Genomic DNA, 13,520 nt, shown 5'->3' on the forward strand with positions numbered 1-13,520 from the left:
CTAACACAATATACAATTGGGTTATTTAGACACATAAATGCGTCTATCAAATACCCCCAAACTTATTATTTGCTAGTCCCGAGCAAATCAAAACTACAAAATAAAATCCTAACTCACTGTCGCAGGCATCGTCGATTGCATTTAGCATATGCAATAAGCCTTTAAACCCCTAGGTGGCCCTAGTGGCCGAGTTATAGTCTCGGGTGGGCTTACAAAGGTATACCCACAAAACCTGTACTCCAGACCTTAGTTATCTACGCAGAACCTTGGAAGGCACTAAAGAATCTCCTTGGTTGGCATACTTATTGACTACAGGAAGAAGTACCCTGATGCGAAATTCCAATTGCTGTACACGAGTTTGCACTCAAGCATACTAAAATTCATATAAAGTGACAGAGCTCTACTCAGATAGTTGCACTATGGACATCATATTCGGAGTCAAAACTAATCACATGGATAGATCAAGAAGATTATAGAAAAACATAGATGGTTTTGATGTTTACTAAGTGAACGGCGTTTCCCATATCTGTCTGAAGGCCTCCGCCAAAATGAACCTATCCTAATGGATTGAGAAACTAGTCTGACTAATATCAACACACTGGCATATACAAGGGTACCAGTAGTCGATAACCTAACTCTAGGTCAACACAACTGGCATATACAAGGTACCAGTGGTCGACTTATTGAATTTATTCCTTTTGGTCAAATGGTCTGGTCTCAATTTCTTTTTTTTTTTTTTTTTTTTTTTTTTTTTTTTTTTTTTGGTAATTACCATTTTTTTTTTCATCTTTTTTTTTTTTTTTTTTTTTTTTCATCACTTTTTCTTTTTCAACTTTTTTTTTTTTTTTTTCAGGTATCTCAATCACTCTAATTCACCCTAGCATTGGTAACAACTTGAATCGTGGGCCCCACCTATTACTTAGAGAAACATAGTTTAAAAACAAAATAAAATAAAAATAGAAGTGAAAAGGACTCAACGAGATATGGTGAAACTATCATGTTATTTCTAACACCTGAGCTCTGTGCTTTTATGAATAGACTCTTTAGATGTTTCCATCTAATCAGATTGGTTCCTCAAACTCCTACAATCAAAATGCTTCCATCCACTTAGATTAGTTAGTGCAATCCTCAATAGGCATAAATTTCTAGGCTCTGGAGTTTATTTATTGCAACTAAAAGCTAACAAAAAGTTCTTCCCCACCCCCAAACTTAAATCTAACATTGTCCTCAATGTTTCTCATGAAAGAACAGTACCAAGAATATAAGTAACATGAGGAAATAGTAAAGAGAGAGTTCGGAAAGATAGTACCTGAGTGAAGTGAAACCAAAAACTGAATATAGAAATTATACAACATACAAATCACCTCGATGGTCAATCAAGGGTAAACAGGGTCCTCCAGAGGGACCTCCTCAACATCACTGTAGGAAAAGGCTCTAAAAAGGGCTTCAATCGCTGACCGTTAACCTTTGAAGAACTACTACCATCCAGTGTCTCGATTTCAACAGCTCCATGAGGAAAAACAGTACGGACCACAAAAGGACCGGTCCACCGAGAGCGCAGTTTCCCGGGGAATAGATGCAAACGAGTGTCATACAGAAGAACTTTTTGACCTGGAGAAAATGACTTCCGTAATATGTTTCTATCATGCACAAGTTTCATTTTGTTCTTATACTCCTTCGCACTATCGTAAGCATCTATACGAATCTCGTCCAACTCATTGAGCTGGAGTTTCCTATGGGCTCCTGCCTTGTCAAGTGAAAAATTTAGCTGCTTAACAGCCCAATAAGCTCTGTGTTCTAACTCAACAGGTAAGTGACATGCCTTGCCATAAACAAGCCGATAAGGCGACATTCCAATGGGGTCTAAACGCAGTACGGTAAGCCCATAAGGCATCAGTAAGCCTAGACGACCAGTCTTTCCGATTAGGATTAACTGTTTTCTCTAATATACGTTTTATCTCCCTATTGGAAACCTCTACCTGACCACTAGTCTGTGGATGATACGGGGTAGCTATCTTATGTGTAATACCATATTTCTTCATCAGAAGTCTAAAAGTCCCATTACAAAAGTGCGACCCTCCATCACTAATTATAGCTCGCGGTGTACCAAAACGTGTAAGTATATTATTTTTCAAGAACTCAATCACAACCCTATGGTCATTGGTTTTACACGCAACCGCCTCAATCCACTTAGAGACATAGTCTACGGCGACAAGGATGTATAGGTTACCAAAAGAATTAGGAAACGGACCCATAAAGTCAATACCCCACACATCAAAGACCTCAACAATTAAAATAGGGTTCAAGGGCATCATGTTCCTACGGGAAATGGTTCCTAATTTCTGGCATCGTTCACAAGTAACGCAGTAACTGTAACTGTGGGAGTTTTAAACAACGAAGGCCAATAGAATCCACACTGCAATATCTTAGCAGCAGTTTTCTTAGCACTAAAGTGACCCCCACAAGCATGATCATGACAAAAGGAAATAATACTGGACTGGTCACTCTCAGGTATACATCTCCTAATAATCTGGTCTGGGCAATACTTAAACAAATAAGGATCATCCCAAAAGAAGTGCTTAACCTCAGCTAAAAATCTAGAACGATCTTGTTTACCCCAATGTTGGGGCATTCGACCAGTAACAAGATAGTTCACTATATTCGCATACCAAGGTAAGTGGGTAACAAGAACAATTGTTCATCAGGAAAGCTATCCCTTATAGGAAGGGAATCATCTGGGGAACTAACAACTAGCCTAGACAAGTGATCTGCTACAACATTTTCGGCACCCTTTTTGTCTCTAATGTCTGGAGAAAACTCTTGCAACAACAGAATCCACCTAATCAATCTAGGTTTAGTATCCTTCTTAGACAAAAGATATTTTAAAGCAGCATGATCAGTATATATGATGATCTTAGAACCTAAGAGATAGGGTCTAAACTTGTCTAAGGCAAACACAATGGCTAATAGTTCCTTCTCGGTAGTGGTATAGTTCAACTGGGCATCATTCAGAGTTTTGCTAGCATAGTAAATCACATGAAGTAACTTATTTTCTCGCTGACCTAGCACAACACCAATAGCATAATCTGAAGCATCACACATGATCTCAAAGGGTAGGTTCCAGTTGGGTGCCTGGACTATGGGGGGGCGGTAGTGAGTAATGACTTAAGCTTCTCAAAAGCCTCTAAACAAGCATCATCAAAAACAAACTTAACATCTTTTGCAAGCAAATTGCAAAGAGGTCTAGACATCAAGCTAAAATCCTTAATGAAACGACGATAAAAACCAGCATGTCCTAAGAATGACCTAATATCTCTTACGGTTTTTGGGACCGGTAAAGTTTTAATAAGGTCAACTTTTGCTCTATCCACCTCTATACCCTTTGAAGATACAATATGCCCTAGAACAATTCCTGAACGAACCATAAAGTGACATTTCTCCCAATTAAGCACTAAATTCTTTTCCTTACACCTAGTCAAAACTAATGACAAATGATGCAAGCACTCATCGAAAGACGAACCAAACACTGAAAAATCATCCATAAAGACCTCTAAGAACCGTTCTACCATGTCAGAAAATATGCTCATCATGCAACGCTGAAAAGTCGCAGGGGCATTACATAGCCCGAAAGGCATGCGTCTATACGCAAAGGTACCAAAGGGACAGGTAAAAGTGGTTTTCTCCTGGTCTTCTGGGGCAATAACGATCTGATTATATCCAGAGTAGCCATCTAAAAAAAGTAGTAGTGACTATGTCCAGCTAATCTCTCTAGCATCTGGTCAATGAAGGGAAGGGGAAAGTGGTCCTTCCTAGTGACCTTGTTCAATTTCCTATAGTCAATACAAACACGCCAACCCGTGGTCATTCGGGTCGGGATTAACTCATTGTTATTATTCTGGACTACAGTAATACCAGATTTCTTGGGAACAACCTGAACGGGGCTGACCCACTTACTGTCTGAAATAGGGTAGATAATTCCTGCATCTAATAGCTTAAGAACCTCAGTTCGAACTACTTCTTTCATATTGGGGTTTAGTCGACGTTGCATCTCCCTAGAAGGTTTGGTGTCTTCCTCTAAATAGATCTGATGCATACAAACAGTAGGACTTATACCCTTAATGTCTGCTATGGTCCACCCTAAAGCTTCTTGTTGTTTTGAATGACGGTTACTAGCCTACTTTCCTGATCTATATCCAAGTCGGAAGAAACAATCACAGGTAAAGTCTCAGACGGGCCTAAAAACACATACTTCAGGGTATCTGGCAATGGTTTTAGGTCCAACTTAGGAGGCTCTTCTAAAGAAGGAACTAGGGTAGACTTAGAAACTGGTAGTGGTTCGAACTTAGGTTTCCATCCATTACTAGTATCTAACAAAGGGGTTGAATCTAACAAAGCATTCACCTCATTAATTACATTATCATCATCAAAATCAATCCCAAAGTGAGCTAGGCATTTTTCTAATGGATCTTCTAACAAAGTGTTTGGTAATGACTCCTCGACTAATGTTCCTATCATGTTCACCTCTTCTACATTCGAGTCATCTAGTTCAGAGGGTAGCTTACTAATATTAAAAATATTCAGCTCAATAGTCATATTACCAAAAGACAAATTCATAATACCATTTCGACAGTTAATGATCGCATTGGATGTAGCTAAAAACGGGCGACCTAAAATCACTGGTATTTGGTTCTCTGGGTCAGGGACAGGTTGGGTATCTAAGATAACAAAATCCACTGGATAAATAAACTTGTCAACCTCTATGAGAACATCCTCGATCACACCACGAGGAACTTTAACGGACCTATCAGCTAACTGAAGTGTTATCTGGGTAGGTTTCATCTCACCAAGTCCTAGCTTAAGGTACACATGATATGGAAGTAAATTTACACTGGCTCCTAAGTCAAGCAAAGCTTTCTCAACACGGTACTTACCTATTGTACAAGCAATGGTAGGGGACCCTGGGTCTTTATACTTAGGAGTAGTGGTATTCTGAATAATAGAACTCACATGACTAGCTATGAAGGCTTTCTTCTGACACTGAGCTTACGCTTTCGCGTACACAAGTCCTTAAGGAACTTGGCATAAGAGGGAATCTGCCTAATTGCATCTAATAATGGAAGGTTGATATTAACCTGCTTAAAAACCTCCAATATATCATTAAAGTTGGACTCCCTCTTAGTCGGAACTAGCAGCTGTGGGAATGGGGCTCTGGGAACAAAGCCGGGCTCAACAGGACCCTCATTGGTCTCCTTGGAGACTCTATCAGTCTCCTCATTTTCTGGCTCAGCAGGGTGAACTACAGCATGTTCACTATCAGGCATGGCAACCTTGTTGTCAACTTTCTTTCCACTCCTAAGGGTTGTGACAGCATTCACATGATTGTACGATTTCTCTCCTTTTGGGTTGGGATCAGTACGACTAGGGAACCTTCCATCTTCTCTCTCACTTATGAACTTAGCTATTTGTCCTACTTGAAGTTCTAATTTGGCAAGACTCTGGGAATTATTCTTCAATTCTTGCCTAGTTTCTTGTTGAAAGCTCATGTGGTTCTTTGTTAGCATTTCATGGTTATTTGCTAACATAGTGAGAGTATCCTCTAAGGTAGAGATCTTTTTCTCGGAAGTGTTCTGAAACTGGGTTTGACCTGAAGAGTTCTTAAAACCAAAACCTGGGGGGAGGCTGAGAATTGCTAGACTGGCCTTGACTCTGGCCTTTAGACCAAGAGAAATTAGGATGGTTTCTCCAACCAGGGTTGTAGGTTCTGAGTATGGGTCAAACTTCTGACGGTTCTCAAACCTAGAGTTGTTATAGACAGCATGGGCTTGCTCACTTCACTGACCTTCCCAAAATGAATTATCGGGCTCTATTCCACAACTAGAGACTTGAGAGGCTCTATTAGGTTCAACAAGGGACCTATTTTCTGACCCATTTCTAAAGCTTCTAACCTTCTGGATAAAGCAGCAAACTTAGCATCTGACGCAAAACTCGTCTCTACCATATTGGTGCTACTTCTATTGACCAAGAGTCTTTTAGGGGGTTCAACACAAGATTCCCACTGTTGGGATTTTTCAGCGATAGCTCCTAAGAAGGCAAAAGCATCATCAGCATTTTTACTAGTGAACTCACCAGCGCACATAGACTCAACCATGGCTTTGGTCGAATAGTCTAAACCATCATAAATAATCTGTACAAGTTTCATATTATCAAATCCATGGTGAGGACACTGAGATAGGAGATCATTGAATCGCTCTAAAAACCTATAAAGAGACTCTCCCTCTTGTTGCACACTAGCACTAATTTTCTGCCTAACAGCTGCAGTTTTATGCTTAGGGTAGAATTTCATATAGAAGGCAGCGATAAGTTCCTGCCATGTTTCTATGGATTCAGACGGTAGGTTGTTAAGCCAGGTCTTGGCTTTATCTCTCAAAGAAAAGGGAAACATCTTAAGTTTCAAGACTTCATCAGTAAGGTCTTTTATTCTAATTGTCCCACAGATTTCCTCAAAGTCCCTAATATGGAAATAAGGGTTCTCATCATCTTTTCCTAAGAATATAGGGATCATCTGAAGAATACTAGGTTTTATCTCAAATTAGCCGTAGTGGCTGGCAATTTAATGCATGAAGCTCGGTTGGTCCTAGTTGGGAACATGTAATCTTTCAAAGTTGCCATCGTTGGCACAACAGAAGTACTAGGGGTACTTTTCACTCAGAGATAATTCTCAAAACTGAAGTTTCCAAAAACAGGGCTCTCCAAAGAAGAGTCTTCGAGCTCCCTGCTTAAATCAGAAGAACTACTAGGTTTTTCGCTAATCAATCGACCTAGAGTATCTCTTTTCCAAGCCCTAACAAAATCGGGCATACACTAAAAAGAATTCAAAAAGAAATAAAAATCCTAACAGGAAGGTTCTAGCAATCACACAACAGGCTGACTCGACTTTACCACAGCAAACCTAAAGATTTCTAGCAAACAACAAGCATGATGGCTCCACTTAGATTGTTTCTAGACCAGCTTCTAATCCTTCGAAAGGGAATTCGTTACAATTTGAGCAAACCCCTCTGGAATCAATCCGAGTTAAAGCAAGTTGAATCGAGGCGAGGGAAGCTCAGTGGAGCTTTGATACCCAAAACCTCACCGATCCAATGCGGCGCAGTCACGCATTCAACTCGCAGTAACCGTCAAGAACTTCAAGGTGTGCTTAAAAGAGTAACCAATATTTTTCGAATGATTGTCCTGTTAAGCTCGATACCCTATAGGTCTCTTTCTAGTCCAAATTTTAGGCTTAGGTTCGCTTTAGGTTTCGTTTTCCTAAGGCGGGCAAGAAGGGAGCGGTGATGAAATCCGAACCCTTATCTTATATGGTCCAGTCCTTGCCCTTTACTAGGAATATAAAAACAGTCCGGTTCGTCCTCAAACAATTCACCTTAAGGAGTCCAGTAACCCGCTTGCAGGAGATTCGCGGGTGTTTAGAATTTTACCTACCAGACGGGACGCGAAGAACCGCTGAAGTCGACTCGGGCCACGACTCCTATGCCGTGTGCGAACCCGAGGGGCCGAGACGATATTGTAATCGTCGTCCTTCCCTGCAAACAGTTTATATTTAAGGGTACCCTTCCGTAGGGTTAAAAATAAAAATAAAATGTCCCAAAATTAATGTCCAAAGTCCATAAAAAAAATACAAAAAAAAGAAAGTCTAATAAAAAAAATTACAAAAAAAATGTCTCTCTTTTTTCTCTCTTTTTATCAAAATAAAAAATTCTTCTTCTTTCGCTCCTTTAGCTTTGCTTTTCGCTCCCAAACTTTAAGTAAATCACCACAAGCTTTGGCAAATTTATCTCTCGCTCCAACTTCAAAAATCTGCAAGGAAACAAAAAAAACCAAAAACGTAAAGAAGAACAAAATAATAAAAATCTAAAAAAAAATGCTAACTAAACACAGGTCCGCGTCGGCGGCGCCAAAAATTTGATAGTTTTCAAATAGTGATTGTAGATAGTGGTAAAAGGGGTTCTTTTCGAACTTGTGAAGGTAACTTTTTTTTTTTGATTTAATAAAAATAAAGCAAATTAATTTTCAAAGAGTGATGTCAAGATTTAAAATGGACTAAGGCTCCGGATTCTCTATTACTTCAAGTTGATTGGTTACAAAAATATTTCATAATTATTATCTAGCTCTTTTTCCATTAAATCACTTATTAATCTATAAGGTGTCCAAATATTAAATTGTAATCCTTAAGCATGATTTATCAAAGAATTAATTCTAAGCATAAAACATCAAACTGATTCACAACTAATTAAGAAAACCATTTTTATCTCTTTTTTTATTGATCCAAGTGAATTAAATAAAATAAATAATTAAGAAATTATAAAAAGAATTTACCAATCAATCATGAGTGAATAGATCCTCCATTGCCTCAATCACCAAGAATTTAGCTGCTCATAATGTTGGAAAACCTCTCAAAATATTTCATTGATGCTCAAAAGTGTTTTACAATGAAGAGAAAGACAAGAAAATGATGTAAAACAGAATTTTGCGACCCACAGAAGGCGTCCAGAATCAACGACAAAGCTTAAGTGCTGTTGTCGTTGAAGAACTACGACCCACAGTTGACAGTCGATGTCACTGTTGATAAACGACGGCTTTGGAGAGTCTGTTCTTCACGTTCTTCCTCCTCGCAGCAGCAGCAGCAACAATCAATGGTATCTTCCTCGTTTCGGCTCTGAAATCTCTCCTCTTTCTCTCTAAACTTTTCTAACTCTTCTTATGACTCGAAACAACACTTATATAGCTATCAAACCCCCAAAAATCTCGAGTGAATCCGACTTCTTCTTTCTTCTCTCTTCTCTGCGCTGTTGAGAGAATATCTCTCCTGTCATCTCCCTGTACGCGTTTGTTAGCTATAAACTTTCCCCAAGACTCTCCCAGGACTTGAATAATACTATAGAGAGTCTATCCAGCGTGAGACTCGCCCAAAACTCTCTCAAAAAATCTTTGAAACTTCAACAGAAAGTACGTGTCCCTGTTTGGACTTCGTGTGATTTTTCCGACTTATCCAGCCCAATTGGCTGGGTCTAGACGATTTAAACAGGTCCCTTATGTCTTGTAGAGTCCATACATACCAAATACACCCATTGAATCGCTCTAAAACAGCTCCAAGATCGAACACAAAATCTGCCAGTTCTTGCATGCATTTTCCCGCCATTTTTTTTAGTTTGAAACTATGAAGATGACCTCCCCTTATCCAGTTCTGGTGTCCCTTTAGCAGCTGCTTGGAAATGGGTCACCCCTTAGTAATTAGGTTACCCCTTATCCAAAGTGAGAGTCCGTATAGTAATTTTCTCCCACGAGCGCAAAAACCACTTTTTTAGCCAATTTCGCCGCAAAAGCTTATTTCTCCAGAAATACCTACAGGGACATAAAAAGCCATAATAAGTACAAAAATGGGTACTAACACAATATACAATTGGGTTATATTAGACACATAAATGCGTCTATCATACATTTTCTTAGGCCAAAACAACTATAGGTCCATGTTGGCTGAGTATTGATTCAAGGCCAAGTTCAGCAAAGGTTGCACGTTATAGCTCAGGTGACGGTTATGAGTTTGGCTTTACAAGTGTGCCAAAACTGTGAGACAAGAAATGACGGTTATAAAGGAAGTTTATAAGCGTAGGTATGTGTCCATAACTACCTTGAAATATGTGTTGAAGGCTGGCTCGAGTTGTAAAAGAAATTGGCCAATTGTCACAGTTTGACAGGTTATGGAACTGCCCTATAGGACAGATGATTGTCCCATGCGTGTGCAAGTGCTATTCTCGGGCTTTGGGCATTAAAGTTGATGTATAAATATTACAAAGTCATAGGAAATTCATTAGGCTTACACAATTGATTGTGAGACTCAAGAGGAACAAGTCTGTGTAAGTCCCTAAGTTGACAAGTTTTGTATATATTCCCTTTGATGCAATAAAATGGGTTAATTGTTTCATGTTCTAAGCGTTCCTTGTTGGATGATTGTGTTAGTGAATGTATAGCATTGTTTGAATGCATTACGGTACGCATTTGAGAAGAAAAGAGAAGGAAAAGAAGGCCGAAAGACTTTCGTTACAGAACTGTGTAGGTGTTGTTTGCATTGATACAAACTATAAGGCTAGATCATTCATGGGTGAAGCTTGATTCACTGAACTACGTTGCTATCGAGTACATCCGTGCCAGAAATTTGCAAGGTGCATTTGCAGATGTGACAATTCGGGTATCAGAGCTGTGTTTAGTACACAGTTGAAGTGTATTTGTTGGATAATACACATGTGCTTCTTTATCTCTTAAGATTTTTTTCTATGAACAAGTAATTGGCGCATTATATTCAGAGAATTTTCATTAGAAATGGGTTCCAATGGCACTATGATACCGGGTACGTTTGATCAATTGGAGGAGTACGGTGATCTTGGCGATATGACCACAGAAATGGGTTGTGATGGCCTTGATATTCCTCTTGTTTCTGAAGAAAATGGAAGGATATAATTACTTGAAGGAAGAACATCAGATTGGTTTAAAGAATTTGACGAAAGGGTAGGTGCAGTGGAGGACAAGGTGTCTGATACAACCTTGTTAAACTACGAAACCAATGCTGAAGTGACTAAATTGAACGGGAAATTCAGTGACACGAAGTCCATACTAATAGGCCACACGAAACTAATGTCCAAGGAGATGACAAGCCTTCGCAGGTAAATCAGTGATAACATGTTTGCAGGGGAAAATGTGAATGGAGAAAACTCTAATCGAATCTCCGAGCCAAGAATTTATAAGGGTTCCAGAAATGCTAGAGAAATTTAAAATTTCTTGTATGATATTGAGGCATACTTTGAAGCGAATTTGGGAATGACAAATGGTAACTCTCGCAGGAAATTACCCAGGTGGTGATGCCAAGGTTTGGTGGAGAACTATGTTGCACAAAGATGAAGTTGTTGTTTATGTCAATCTCATGTCTTGGAATGAAATGAAAGAATGAGTGAGAGGACAGTTCTGGCTGAGTAATGGTGCTTGGTACGCATGGGAAAGTTTATGTAGGCTAAAAATGACGGGTACACCACAGGCCTATGCTGAAAACTTCCTTGCATTGGTTCAAGAAGTGCATGGCATGAGTGAAGAAGATCAGATTTTCCAATTTTTGTTCGGTGTGAGTTCTTGGGTCACTGCTGAACTCAATAAGCGCAAAATTCAAAGCGTTCAGATGGTTATTCAAGTAGTGAGAGGGCTTAATGATTGCACACCAACTGAAGATGTGCAAAGCCGTGAAGGAAAGGCCAAAGGAAAGGAAAAAATCTGTAAGCAGTAAACGTAAGGATGAGCTAAAGTAAGATGAGTTATTCCCTTCAAACCGGAAGTATATGGGATGCTTCATTTGCAAAGGCTTATATTTTGCTAGAAGCTACCCACTCAAGGCGCGACTTAATGCATCAGTTGGGGATGACTATGAGAGTCATTCTAGATAAAATCATGAAGGCCAAAGTGAAGGTTCAAGGAAGAGACCTCGCAGCGAAGTTGTCACTCACTTCGATAAAGGAAGAAACTAAGATAGAACAAGAAGGAATGTTGTTGTCTCCATTGGAAACACTTGGTGCAGAGAACATGGTGTTTTCTGAACTTGTTTTATTTAGCCTTAGTTGTTGGTTGTTGCAAACTCTGTGTGTACAGTTTGGTTGTACAAAACTTTATTTGAGTTTTCAAGTTTGTGTATACTTTGCTTTGTTAACGAAGTTTTATCTTTCCAAAATGATCGATGGATCAATCATGTAATGGTGCATGGTCTTACTATGTAAAAGAAGTAGTCAATGAAGGTGTTTTTGTTTATAAATCCTTGCCTATTTATTTACGTTGTAAAGCTAGTTCATGGGGAAGTGTTGCAATAGCATATTATGCTTAATGTATGCAATAGTGAGACAAGATGAATGCTAATAAGAAAAGCATATGACAGGGGTTCCAGTTGATGCGAAAATGATATTGTTGTTTGGGGATTACAATATGTCACGATAGATGGGCAGCGATAGTTTCAGCAATACATCAATATAAAAATCATTCTATTGACAAGCATGTGTTGGGTAGAATTCATGTCCTAGATAAAGTCACACTCTTTCCAAGCAAAGAAGTTATGCAGTTCAAAGGAATAGTTGGAGACATATTAGCTTTGAAGGAAATGCATATGGACATCTAAAGGGATAGCTATGTTATGTCCAAAAGATAGTTAGTCACAGTTGCGTAGATGGGTTGTGCAACTCAATAGTTTTGCTTTAGAGAGTTAGGCAAACTAAACTTGCAAGTTTTTGTTCGGGTATCAATATGACCTAAGTATAGAGAGTTTATACTAAATGTACACATTCAAAGAAATGAGTTCTTGAATGGATTTTGCATAATCAAAATTTGAAAGGCGTGAAGTGTAAGATTTTGGTATCTTATGTGATAGGAACCCCCATACACTTTGTGAAGTGCTTGACGGAGGGCTTGGAGGACAACAGTCCAAGGAACATGAGCCAGAAAAATTGATTGAAAATGAAGGCCAGGTCGTTTATAAGTCCTTGTCATGTTGAGTTAGATTCAAAAAAGAAAATTCGGGAGGTGAAAGACTATGTCAATGATCGTAGTGATCAGTTGGAGAAGAATCATTATGTGCTTACACTTAGGCGTAAATGATTTAAATGGAATTCAAGCTTAATTTGAGAATGGGCTAAGAAGAATTCTAAGTTTGCAATTGAGTATTGATTCTTGATTTGAGTAGCATCTGAAGCGTAGTGCGTGATGTGGCTCAAGTTATATGAGATCAATAACAGGGCAGTACTAAGTGATGTTGATGCTACGGCGTGGAAGTTGGCTGAGGCGTTTTGAGAAAGCCAACGGATATTGTTGAATTTCATAATGGTTTCTGAGAATGCATGCAACAAAGGTTAAGATAAGTATAACGTTTATACTGGATTGCGTTCAACGAGGACGTTGAACGGATTAGGTGGAGGAGGTCTATGACCGGTCAGGCTAGTAAACGACCAAGATGGCATGTAACAGCATAGTCTTCCTAGTCAGTGACGACCAAGATGATGCTACACTACATAGACTGTTAAGCGCTAAGATAGAGAGACCATGCAGGGCCAGTGAAGCGCAAAGGTGGCGCTACACTGTAAGGACATTGGCCAATTAATGAAGATTATTGGTCGACACATCAAAGCTTCATTGACTGAAAGGCAAGATAGGGCCAAAGTGACAAACGTTACATGCGATGTTGGCATTAATGCATATCCATGGAATTGAGTTGGCCCAAACTCAAGGATGATGCGAGAATGTAAATTAGGCCAAGAGTTGGCCTATGCATTAGTTCAAGGATGGACAAAGCTTGGACAGTGCAAACAACCTAGTAATACAAGAGTAGGCATTGTTAATGCCGAGCAGATTGGCTAAGTGAAGCATATGACGCATGAATAACTAGAATGAGCTAAAGAAATGGCTGAGAAGATTGTAGCACAATGTTAGTTGTACATTATCTT

This window comes from Papaver somniferum, chromosome 8 (assembly GCF_003573695.1).
Source record: "Papaver somniferum cultivar HN1 chromosome 8, ASM357369v1, whole genome shotgun sequence".
Taxonomy (NCBI): Eukaryota; Viridiplantae; Streptophyta; class Magnoliopsida; order Ranunculales; family Papaveraceae; genus Papaver; species Papaver somniferum.